The following is a 12,500-nucleotide window of genomic DNA, read 5'->3' as shown; positions in this document are numbered from 1 at the left end:
AACACTAAACATGATGACAGACTAACCAGGGAGAACACTAAACATGATGACAGACTAAACATGATGACAGACTAACCAGGGAGAACACTAAACATGATGACAGACTAACCAGGGAGACTGTTGTGGATACAGGGTCTTGTGGTTGGTGAGGAAGGGGAGATTTGAGATTGTCCTGTAGTTGGTGAGGTTTGAGGTTGTCCTGTAGTTGGGGAGGTTTGAGGTTGTCCTGTAGTTGGTGAGGAAGGGGAGGTTTGATGTTGTCCTGTTGTTGGTGAGGAAGGGGAGGTTTGAGGTTGTCCTGTAGTTGGTGAGGTTTGAGGTAGTCTTGTGGTTGGTGAGGAAGGGGAGGTTTAAGGTTGTCCTGTAGTTGGTGAGGAAGGGGAGGTTTGAGGTTGTCCTGTAGTTGGTGAGGAAGGGGGGGTTTGAGGTTGTCCTGTAATTGGTGAGGAAGGGGAGATTTGAGGTTGTCCTGTAGTTGGGGAGGTTTGAGGTTGTCCTGTAGTTGGTGAGGAAGGGGAGATTTGAGGTTGTCCTGTAGTTGGTGAGGAAGGGGAGGTTTGAGGTTGTCCTGTAGTTGGTGAGGAAGGGGAAGTATGAGGTTGTCCTGTAGTTGGTGAGGAAGGGGAGGTTTGAGGTTGTCGTGTAGTTGGAGAGGAAGGGGAGGTATGAGGTTGTTCTGTAGTTGGTGAGGAAGCGGAGGTTTGAGGTTGTCCTGTAGTTGGTGGGGAAGGGGAGATTTGAGGTTGTCCTGTAGTTGATGAGGAAGGGGAGGTTTGAGGTAGTCCTGTAATTGGTGAGGAAGGGGAGATTTGAGGTTGTCCTGTAGTTGGGGAGGTTTGAGGTTGTCCTGTAGTTGGTGAGGAAGGGGAGGTTTGAGGTTGTCCTGTAGTTGGTGAGGAAGGGGAGATTTGAGGTTGTCCTGTAATTAGTGAGGAAGGGGAGATTTGAGGTTGTCCTGTAGTTGGGGAGGTTTGAGGTTGTCCTGTAGTTGGTGAGGAAGGGGAGGTTTGAGGTTGTCCTGTAGTTGGTGAGGAAGGGGAGATTTGAGGTTGTCCTGTAGTTGGTGAGGAAGGGGAGGTTTGAGGTTGTCCTGTAGTTGGTGAGGAAGTGGAGGTTTGAGGTTGTCCTGTAGTTGGTGAGGAAGGGAGGTTTGAGGTTGTCCTGTAGTTGGAGAGGAAGGGGAGGTATGAGGTTGTCCTGTAGTTGGTGAGGTTTGAGGTTGTCCTGTAGTTGGTAAGGAAGGGAAGGTTTGAGGTTGTCGTGTAGTTGGAGAGGAAGGGGAGGTATGAGGTTGTCCTGTAGTTGGTGAGGAAGGGGATGTTTGAGGTTGTCCTGTAGTTGGTGAGGAAAGGGAAGTATGAGGTTGTCCTGTAGTTGGTGAGGAAGGGAGGTTTGAGGTTGTCCTGTAGTTGGTGAGGAAGGGAGGTTTGAGGTTGTTCTGTAGTTGGTAAGGAAGGGAAGGTTTGAGGTTGTCGTGTAGTTGGTGAGGAAGGGGAGGTTTGAGGTTGTCCTGTAGTTGGTGAGGAAAGGGAAGTATGAGGTTGTCCTGTAGTTGGTGAGGAAGGGAGGTTTGAGGTTGTCCTGTAGTTGGGGAGGAAGGAGGTTTGAGTTTGTCGTGTAGTTGGAGAGGAAGGGGAGGTATGAGGTTGTCCTGTAGTTGGTGAGGAAGGGGAGGTTTGAGGTTGTCCTGTAGTTGGGGAGGTTTGAGGTTGTCCTGTAGTTGATGAGGAAGGGGAGGTTTGAGGTAGTCCTGTAATTGGTGAGGAAGGGGAGATTTGAGGTTGTCCTGTAGTTGGTGAGGAAGGGGAGGTTTGAGGTTGTCCTGTAGTTGGGGAGGTTTGTGGTTGTTCTGTAGTTGGTGAGGAAGGGGAGGTTTGAGGTTGTCCTGTAGTTGGGGAGGTTTGAGGTTGTTCTGTAGTTGGTGAGGAAGGGGAGATTTGAGGTTGTCCTGTAGTTGGTGAGGAAGGGGAGGTTTGAGGTTGTCCTGTAGTTGGTGAGGAAGGGGAAGTATGAGGTTGTCCTGTAGTTGGTGAGGAAGGGGAGGTTTGAGGTTGTCGTGTAGTTGGAGAGGAAGGGGAGGTATGAGGTTGTCCTGTAGTTGGTGAGGAAGCGGAGGTTTGAGGTTGTCCTGTAGTTGGTGGGGAAGGGGAGATTTGAGGTTGTCCTGTAGTTGATGAGGAAGGGGAGGTTTGAGGTAGTCCTGTAATTGGTGAGGAAGGGGAGATTTGAGGTTGTCCTGTAGTTGGGGAGGTTTGAGGTTGTCCTGTAGTTGGTGAGGAAGGGAGGTTTGAGGTTGTCCTGTAGTTGGTGAGGAAGGGAGATTTGAGGTTGTCCTGTAATTAGTGAGGAAGGGGAGATTTGAGGTTGTCCTGTAGTTGGGGAGGTTTGAGGTTGTCCTGTAGTTGGTGAGGAAGGGGAGGTTTGAGGTTGTCCTGTAGTTGGTGAGGAAGGGGAGATTTGAGGTTGTCCTGTAGTTGGTGAGGAAGGGGAGGTTTGAGGTTGTCCTGTAGTTGGTGAGGAAGTGGAGGTTTGAGGTTGTCCTGTAGTTGGTGAGGAAGGGGAGGTTTGAGGTTGTCCTGTAGTTGGAGAGGAAGGGGAGGTATGAGGTTGTCCTGTAGTTGGTGAGGTTTGAGGTTGTCCTGTAGTTGGTAAGGAAGGGAAGGTTTGAGGTTGTCGTGTAGTTGGAGAGGAAGGGGAGGTATGAGGTTGTCCTGTAGTTGGTGAGGAAGGGGATGTTTGAGGTTGTCCTGTAGTTGGTGAGGAAAGGGAAGTATGAGGTTGTCCTGTAGTTGGTGAGGAAGGGGAGGTTTGAGGTTGTCCTGTAGTTGGTGAGGAAGGGGAGGTTTGAGGTTGTTCTGTAGTTGGTAAGGAAGGGAAGGTTTGAGGTTGTCGTGTAGTTGGTGAGGAAGGGGAGGTTTGAGGTTGTCCTGTAGTTGGTGAGGAAAGGGAAGTATGAGGTTGTCCTGTAGTTGGTGAGGAAGGGGAGGTTTGAGGTTGTCCTGTAGTTGGGGAGGAAGGGGAGGTTTGAGTTTGTCGTGTAGTTGGAGAGGAAGGGGAGGTATGAGGTTGTCCTGTAGTTGGTGAGGAAGGGGAGGTTTGAGGTTGTCCTGTAGTTGGGGAGGTTTGAGGTTGTCCTGTAGTTGATGAGGAAGGGGAGGTTTGAGGTAGTCCTGTAATTGGTGAGGAAGGGGAGATTTGAGGTTGTCCTGTAGTTGGTGAGGAAGGGGAGGTTTGAGGTTGTCCTGTAGTTGGGGAGGTTTGTGGTTGTTCTGTAGTTGGTGAGGAAGGGGAGGTTTGAGGTTGTCCTGTAGTTGGGGAGGTTTGAGGTTGTTCTGTAGTTGGTGAGGAAGGGGAGGTTTGTGGTTGTTCTGTAGTTGGTGAGGAAGGGGAGGTTTGTGGTTGTTCTGTAGTTGGTGAGGAAGGGGAGGTTTGAGGTTGTCCTGTAGTTGGTGAGGAAGGGTAGGTTTGAGGTTGTCCTGTAGTTGGTGAGGAAGGGGAGGTTTGAGGTTGTCCTGTTGTTGGTGAGGAAGGGGAGGTTTGTGGTTGTCCTCTAGTTGGTGAGGAAGGGGAGGTTTGAGGTTGTCCTGTAGTTGGGGATGTTTGAGGTTGTCCTGTAGTTGATGAGGAAGGGGCGGTTTGAGGTAGTACTGTAATTGGTGAGGAAGGGGAGATTTGAGGTTGTCCTGTAGTTGGTGAGGAAGGGGAAGTTTGATGTTGTCCTGTAGTTGGGAAGGAAGGGGAGGTTTGAGGTTGTCCTGTAGTTGGGGAGGTTTGAGGTTGTCCTGTAGTTGGTGAGGAAGGGGAGGTTTGAGGTTGTCCTGTAGTTGGTGAGGTTTGAGGTTGTCGTGTAGTTGGTGAGGAAGGGGAGGTTTGAGGTTGTCCTGTAGTTGGTGAGGAAGGGGAGGTTTGTGGTTGTCCTGTAGTTGGTGAGGAAGGAGAGGTTTGAGGTTGTCCTGTAGTTGGGGAGGAAGGGGAGGTTTGAGGTTGTCCTGTAGTTGGTGAGGAAGGGGAGGTTTGAGGTTGTCCTGTAGTTGGTGAGGAAGGGGAGGTTTGAGGTTGTCCTGTAGTTGGTGAGGAAGGGGAGGTTTGAGGTTGTCCTGTAGTTGGTGAGGAAGGGGAGGTTTGAGGTTGTCCTGTAGTTGGTGAGGAAGGGGAGGTATGAGGTTGTCCTGTAGTTGTTGAGGAAGGGGAGGTTTGAGGTTGTCTTGTAGTTGGTGAGGAAGGGGAGGTTTGAGGTTGTCCTGTAGTTGGTGAGGAAGGGGAGGTTTGAGGTTGTCCTGTAGTTGGTGAGGAAGGGGATGTTTGAGGTTGTCCTGTAGTTGGTGAGGAAGGGGAAGTTTGAGGTTGTCCTGTAGTTGGTGAGGAAGGGGAGGTTTGAGATTGTCCTGTAGTTGGTGAGGTTTGAGGTTGTCGTGTAGTTGGTGAGGAAGGGGAGGTTTGAGGTTGTCCTGTAGTTGATGAGGAAGGGGAGGTTTGAGGTTGTCCTGTAGTTGGTGAGGAAGGGGAGGTTTGAGGTTGTCCTGTAGTTGCTGAGGAAGGGGAGGTTTGTGGTTGTCCTGTAGTTGGGGAGGTTTGAGGTTGTCCTGTAGTTGGTGAGGAAGGGGAGGTTTGAGGTTGTCCTGTAGTTGGTGAGGAAGGGGAGGTTTGAGGTTGTCCTGTAGTTGGGGAGGTTTGAGGTTGTCCTGTAGTTGCTGAGGAAGGGGAGGTTTGAGGTTGTCCTGTAGTTGCTGAGGAAGGGGAGGTTTGAGGTTGTCCTCTAGTTGCTGAGGAAGGGGAGGTTTGAGATTGTCCTGTAGTTGCTGAGGAAGGGGAGGTTTGAGGTTTTCCTGTAGTTGGGGAGGTTTGAAGTTGTTGTGTAGTTGGTGAGGAAGGGGTGGTTTGAGGTTTTCCTGTAGTTGGGGAGGTTTGAAGTTGTCCTCTAGTTGCTGAGGAATGGGAGGTTTGAGGTTGTCCTGTAGTTGGGGAGGTTTGAGGTTGTCCTGTAGTTGGGGAGGTTTGAGGTTGTCCTGTAGTTGCTGAGGAAGGGGAGGTTTGAGGTTGTCCTCTAGTTGCTGAGGAAGGGGAGGTTTGAGGTTGTCCTGTAGTTGCTGAGGAAGGGGAGGTTTGAGGTTTTCCTGTAGTTGGGGAGGTTTGAAGTTGTCCTCTAGTTGCTGAGGAATGGGAGGTTTGAGGTTGTCCTGTAGTTGGGGAGGTTTGAGGTTGTCCTGTAGTTGGGGAGGTTTGAGGTTGTCCTCTAGTTGCTGAGGAAGGGCCTCTTTTTTCAGTATGGGGGTTACTGCCACAGTTTTCAATTGCAGATGTGACTGATGCATTTCCAGTGTTGACCACCAGGGGGCAGAGAACAGGGAGGCTTTTACTAAGGCAGTGGGCATGGGATCAAGGGAGGAGAACAAGGAGGCTTTAACTCAGGCAATGGGATCAAGGGCAGAGAACAGGGAGGCTTTAACTAAGGCATTGGGCATGGGATCAAGGGAGGAGAACAGGGAGGCTTTAACTAAGGCAGTTGGATCAAGGGAGGAGCACAGGGAGGCTTTAACAAGGGAGAAAAACTCTCTCCCTCCCTTCCTCCCTCCCTCCCTCCCTCCCTCCACTCCTCTCTCTCTCGTTAAAAAGGGAGAAGACATTACGGCTGTTCACTGATGGTGAAGGCGTATCTCTGGTCTCTCCCTTCCTTCCTCCCCTTTTCCCTCTCTCTCCAGGCGCTCCATTGGCCCCCAGGAACTTGATCTCTCTCATTAACGAGACGGCTCTGTTCCTCACCTGGTCTCTCTCTCCCTCTCTCTCCAGGCGCTCCATTGGCCCCCAGGAACCTGATCTCTCTCATTAACGAGACGTCTCTGTTCCTCACCTGGTCTCTCTCTCCCTCTCTCTCCAGGCGCTCCATCGGCCCCTAGGAACCAGATCTCTCTCATTAACGAGACGGCTCTGTTCCTCACCTGGTCTCTCTCTCCCTCTCTCTCCAGGCGCTCCATCGGCCCCTAGGAACCTGATCTCTCTCATTAACGAAACGGCTCTGTTCCTCACCTGGTCTCTCTCTCCCTCTCTCTCCAGGCGCTCCATCGGCCCCTAGGAACCTGATCTCTCTCATTAACGAGACGGCTCTGTTCCTCACCTGGTCTCTCTCTCCCTCTCTCTCCAGGCGCTCCATCGGCCCCTAGGAACCTGATCTCTCTCATTAACGAGACGGCTCTGTTCCTCACCTGGTCTCCGCCTAGCGACAGCGGTGGCAGGAAGGACCTGACTTATAACATCATGTGCCAGCGCTGTGGCGCTCCGGTGGCGAGGAGGACTGTGAGCCGTGTGAGACCGACCTGCGCCGTACCACGCCTCCTGGGCCTCACCGGGACCTCGGTGGCTATTCTGGACTTTGCCACACACGCCAACTACACCTTCCACGTAGAGACGGTGAATGGAGTGTCTGGACTGGGAGGAAACACCAGACCCCTGGCGAACATCACTGTTACTACTGACCAGACTGGTGAGTACTGACCAGACCCCTGGCGAACATCACTGTTACCACTGACCAGACTGGTGAGTACTGACCAGACCCCTGGCGAACATCACTGTTACTACTGACCAGACTGGTGAGTACTGACAAGACCCCTGGTTAACATCACTGTTACTACTGACCAGACTGGTGAGTACTGACCAGACCCCTGGCGAACATCACTGTTACTACTGACCAGACTGGTGAGTACTGACCAGACCCCTGGCGAACATCACTGTTACTACTGACCAGACTGGTGAGTACTGACCAGACCCCTGGTTAACATCACTGTTACTACTGACCAGACCCCTGGTTAACATCACTGTTACTACTGACCAGACTGGTGAGTACTGACCAGACCCCTGGTTATCATCACTGTTACTACTGACCAGACTGGTGAGTACTGACCAGACCCCTGGCGAACATCACTGTTACTACTGACCAGACCCTGGCGAACATCACTGTTACTACTGACCAGACTGGTGAGTACTGACCAGACCCCTGGCTAACATCACTGTTACTACTGACCAGACTGGTGAGTACTGACCAGACCCTGGCTAACATCACTGTTACTACTGACCAGACTGGTGAGTACTGACCAGACCCCTGGCGAACATCACTGTTACTACTGACCAGACTGGTGAGTACTGACCAGACCCCTGGCTTAACATCACTGTTACTACTGACCAGACTGGTGAGTACTGACCAGACCCCTGGCGAACATCACTGTTACTACTGACCAGACTGGTGAGTACTGACCAGACCCCTGGTTAACATCACTGTTACTACTGACCAGACTGGTGAGTACTGACCAGACCCCTGGTTAACATCACTGTTACTACTGACCAGACTGGTGAGTACCGACCAGACCCCTGGCTAACATCACTGTTACTACTGACCAGACTGGTGAGTACTGACCAGACCCCTGGCTAACATCACTGTTACTACTGACCAGACTGGTGAGTACTGACCAGACCCCTGGTCAACATCACTGTTACTACTGACCAGACTGGTGAGTACTGACCAGACCCCTGGTTAACATCACTGTTACTACTGACCAGACTGGTGAGTACTGACTAGACCCCTGGCGAACATCACTGTTACTACTGACCAGACTGGTGAGTACTGACCAGACCCTGGTTAACATCACTGTTACTACTGACCAGACTGGTGAGTACTGACTAGACCCCTGGCGAACATCACTGTTACTACTGACCAGACTGGTGAGTACTGACCAGACCCCTGGTTAACATCACTGTTACTACTGACCAGACTGGTGAGTACTGACCAGACCCCTGGCGAACATCACTGTTACTACTGACCAGACTGGTGAGTACTGACCAGACCCTGGCGAACATCACTGTTACTACTGACCAGACTGGTGAGTACTGACTAGACCCCTGGCGAACATCACTGTTACTACTGACCAGACTGGTGAGTACTGACCAGACCCCTGGTTAACATCACTGTTACTACTGACCAGACTGGTGAGTACTGACCAGACCCCTGGTTAACATCACTGTTACTACTGACCAGACTGGTGAGTACTGACCAGACCCCTGGCGAACATCACTGTTACTACTGACCAGACTGGTGAGTACTGACCAGACCCCTGGCGAACATCACTGTTACTACTGACCAGACTGGTGAGTACTGACCAGACCCCTGGTTAACATCACTGTTACTACTGACCAGACTGGTGAGTACTGACCAGACCCCTGGTTAACATCACTGTTACTACTGACCAGACTGGTGAGTACTGACCAGACCCCTGGTTAACATCACTGTTACTACTGACCAGACCCCTGGTTAACATCACTGTTACTACTGACCAGACTGGTGAGTACTGACCAGACCCCTGGCGAACATCACTGTTACTACTGACCAGACTGGTGAGTACTGACCAGACCCCTGGTTAACATCACTGTTACTACTGACCAGACCCCTGGCGAACATCACTGTTACTACTGACCAGACTGGTGAGTACTGACCAGACCCCTGGCGAACATCACTGTTACTACTGACCAGACTGGTGAGTACTGACCAGACCCCTGGCGAACATCACTGTTACTACTGACCAGACTGGTGAGTACTGACCAGACCCCTGGTTAACATCACTGTTACTCCTGACCAGACTGGTGAGTACTGACCAGACCCCTGGTTAACATCACTGTTACTACTGACCAGACCCCTGGTTAACATCACTGTTACTACTGACCAGACCCCTGGTTGACATCACTGTTACTACTGACCAGACTGGTGAGTACTGACCAGACCCCTGGTGAACATCACTGTTACTACTGACCAGACTGGTGAGTACTGACCAGACCCCTGGCTAACATCACTGTTACTACTGACCAGACCCCTGGTTGACATCACTGTTACTACTGACCAGACTGGTGAGTACTGACCAGACCCCTGGCTAACATCACTGTTACTACTGACCAGACTGGTGAGTACTGACCAGACCCCTGGCGAACATCACTGTTACTACTGACCAGACTGGTGAGTACTGACCAGACCCCTGGCTAACATCACTGTTACTACTGACCAGACCCCTGGTTAACATCACTGTTACTACTGACCAGACTGGTGAGTACTGACCAGACCCCTGGCGAACATCACTGTTACTACTGACCAGACTGGTGAGTACTGACCAGACCCCTGGTTAACATCACTGTTACTACTGACCAGACTGGTGAGTACTGACCAGACCCCTGGCTAACATCACTGTTACCACTGACCAGACTGGTGAGTACTGACCAGACCCCTGGTTAACATCACTGTTACTACTGACCAGACTGGTGAGTACTGACCAGACCCCTGGCGAACATCACTGTTACTACTGACCAGACTGGTGAGTACTGACCAGACCCCTGGTTAACATCACTGTTACTACTGACCAGACTGGTGAGTACTGACCAGACCCCTGGCTAACATCACTGTTACTACTGACCAGACCCCTGGCGAACATCACTGTTACTACTGACCAGACTGGTGAGTACTGACCAGACCCCTGGTTAACATCACTGTTACTACTGACCAGACTGGTGAGTACTGACCAGACCCCTGGCTAACATCACTGTTACTACTGACCAGACTGGTGAGTACTGACCAGACCCCTGGTTAACATCACTGTTACTACTGACCAGACTGGTGAGTACTGACCAGACCCCTGGCGAACATCACTGTTACTACTGACCAGACTGGTGAGTACTGACCAGACCCCTGGCGAACATCACTGTTACTACTGACCAGACTGGTGAGTACTGACCAGACCCCTGGTTAACATCACTGTTACTACTGCCCAGACCCCTGGTTAACATCACTGTTACTACTGACCAGACTGGTGAGTACTGACCAGACCCCTGGTTAACATCTCTGTTACTACTGACCAGACTGGTGAGTACTGACCAGACCCCTGGTTAACATCACTGTTACTACTGACCAGACCCCTGGTTAACATCACTGTTACTACTGACCAGACTGGTGAGTACTGACCAGACCCCTGGTTAACATCACTGTTACTACTGACCAGACTGGTGAGTACTGACCAGACCCCTGGTTAACATCTCTGTTACTACTGACCAGACCGGTGAGTACTGACCAGACCCCTGGTTAACATCACTTTTACTACTGACCAGACCCCTGGTTAGCATCACTGTTACTACTGACCAGACTGGTGAGTACTGACCAGACCCCTGGTTAACATCACTGTTACTACTGACCAGACCCCTGGCGAACATCACTGTTACTACTGACCAGACTGGTGAGTACTGACCAGACCCCTGGCGAACATCACTGTTACTACTGACCAGACTGGTGAGTACTGACCAGACCCCTGGTTAACATCTCTGTTACTACTGACCAGACTGGTGAGTACTGACCAGACCCCTGGTTAACATCACTGTTACTACTGACCAGACTGGTGAGTACTGACCAGACCCCTGGTTATCATCACTGTTACTACTGACCAGACCCCCTGGTTAACATCACTGTTACTACTGACCAGACTGGTGAGTACTGACCAGACCCCTGGTTAACATCACTGTTACTACTGACCAGACTGGTGAGTACTGACCAGACCCCTGGTTAACATCACTGTTACTACTGACCAGACTGGTGAGTACTGACCAGACCCCTGGTTAACATCACTGTTACTACTAACCAGACTGGTGAGTACTGACCAGACCCTGGTTATCATCATTGTTACTACTAACCAGACTGGTGAGTACTGACCAGACCCCTGGTTAACATCTCTGTTACTACTGACCAGACCCCTGGTTAACATCTCTGTTACTACTGACCAGACTGGTGAGTACTGACCAGACCCCTGGTTAACATCACTGTTACTACTGACCAGACCCTAGGCTAACATCACTGTTACTACTGACCAGACTGGTGAGTACTGACCAGACCCTGGTTAACATCACTGTTACTACTAACCAGACTGGAGAGTACTGACCAGACCCCTGGTTATCATCACTGTTACTACTGACCAGACCCCTGGCTAACATCACTGTTACTACTGACCAGACTGGAGAGTACTGACCAGACCCCTGGCTAACATCACTGTTACTACTGACCAGACTGGTGAGTACTGACCAGACCCCTGGCTAACATCACTGTTACTACTGACCAGACCCCTGGCGAACATCACTGTTACTACTGACCAGACTGGTGAGTACTGACCAGACCCCTGGTTAACATCTCTGTTACTACTGACCAGATTGGTGAGTCCTGACCAGACCCCTGGTTAACATCACTGTTACTACTGACCAGATTGGTGAGTACTGACCAGACCCCTGGTTAACATCTCTGTTACTACTGACCAGACTGGTGAGTACTGACCAGACCCCTGGTTAACATCACTGTTACTACTGACCAGACCCCTGGTTAACATCACTGTTACTACTGACCAGACCCCTGGTTAACATCACTGTTACTACTGACCAGACCCCTGGTTAACATCTCTGTTACTACTGACCAGATTGGTGAGTACTGACCAGACCCTAGGCTAACATCACTGTTACTACTGACCAGACTGGTGAGTACTGACCAGACCCCTGGTTAACATCACTGTTACTACTGACCAGACTGGTGAGTACTGACCAGACCCCTGGCTAACATCACTGTTACTACTGACCAGACTGGTGAGTACTGACCAGACCCCTGGTTAACATCACTGTTACTACTGACCAGACTGGTGATTACTGACCAGACCCCTGGTTAACATCACTGTTACTACTGACCAGATCCCTAGTTAACATCACTGTTACTACTGACCAGACTGGTGAGTACTGACCAGACCCCTGGTTAACATCACTGTTACTACTGACCAGACTGGTGAGTACTGACCAGACCCCTGGTTAACATCACTGTTACTACTGACCAGACCCCTGGTTAACATCACTGTTACTACTGACCAGACTGGTGAGTACTGACCAGACCCCTGGTTAACATCTCTGTTACTACTGACCAGACTGGTGAGTACTGACCAGACCCCTGGTTAACATCACTGTTACTACTGACCAGACCCCTGGTTAACATCACTGTTACTACTGACCAGACTGGTGAGTACTGACCAGACCCCTGGTTAACATCACTGTTACTACTGACCAGACTGGTGAGTACTGACCAGACCCCTGGTTAACATCTCTGTTACTACTGACCAGACCGGTGAGTACTGACCAGACCCCTGGTTAACATCACTTTTACTACTGACCAGACCCCTGGTTAGCATCACTGTTACTACTGACCAGACTGGTGAGTACTGACCAGACCCCTGGTTAACATCACTGTTACTACTGACCAGACCCCTGGCGAACATCACTGTTACTACTGACCAGACTGGTGAGTACTGACCAGACCCCTGGCGAACATCACTGTTACTACTGACCAGACTGGTGAGTACTGACCAGACCCCTGGTTAACATCACTGTTACTACTGATCAGACCCCTGGCGAACATCACTGTTACTACTGACCAGACTGGTGAGTACTGACCAGACCCC

At 50.8% G+C, this 12,500-nt stretch overlaps 1 pseudogene; it reads left to right on the top strand.

Annotated features, from left to right (window-relative positions):
• LOC135537853 (ephrin type-A receptor 6-like) overlaps positions 1-12,500 on the top strand; it is a 152,667-nt pseudogene that overhangs the window by 68,501 nt on the left and 71,666 nt on the right.

Source organism: Oncorhynchus masou, unplaced genomic scaffold, assembly GCF_036934945.1.
Source record: "Oncorhynchus masou masou isolate Uvic2021 unplaced genomic scaffold, UVic_Omas_1.1 unplaced_scaffold_857, whole genome shotgun sequence".
Classification (NCBI taxonomy): Eukaryota; Metazoa; Chordata; class Actinopteri; order Salmoniformes; family Salmonidae; genus Oncorhynchus; species Oncorhynchus masou.
Note: the sequence above shows the minus strand (reverse complement) of the source record. Positions and strands in the feature narration are given on the sequence as shown.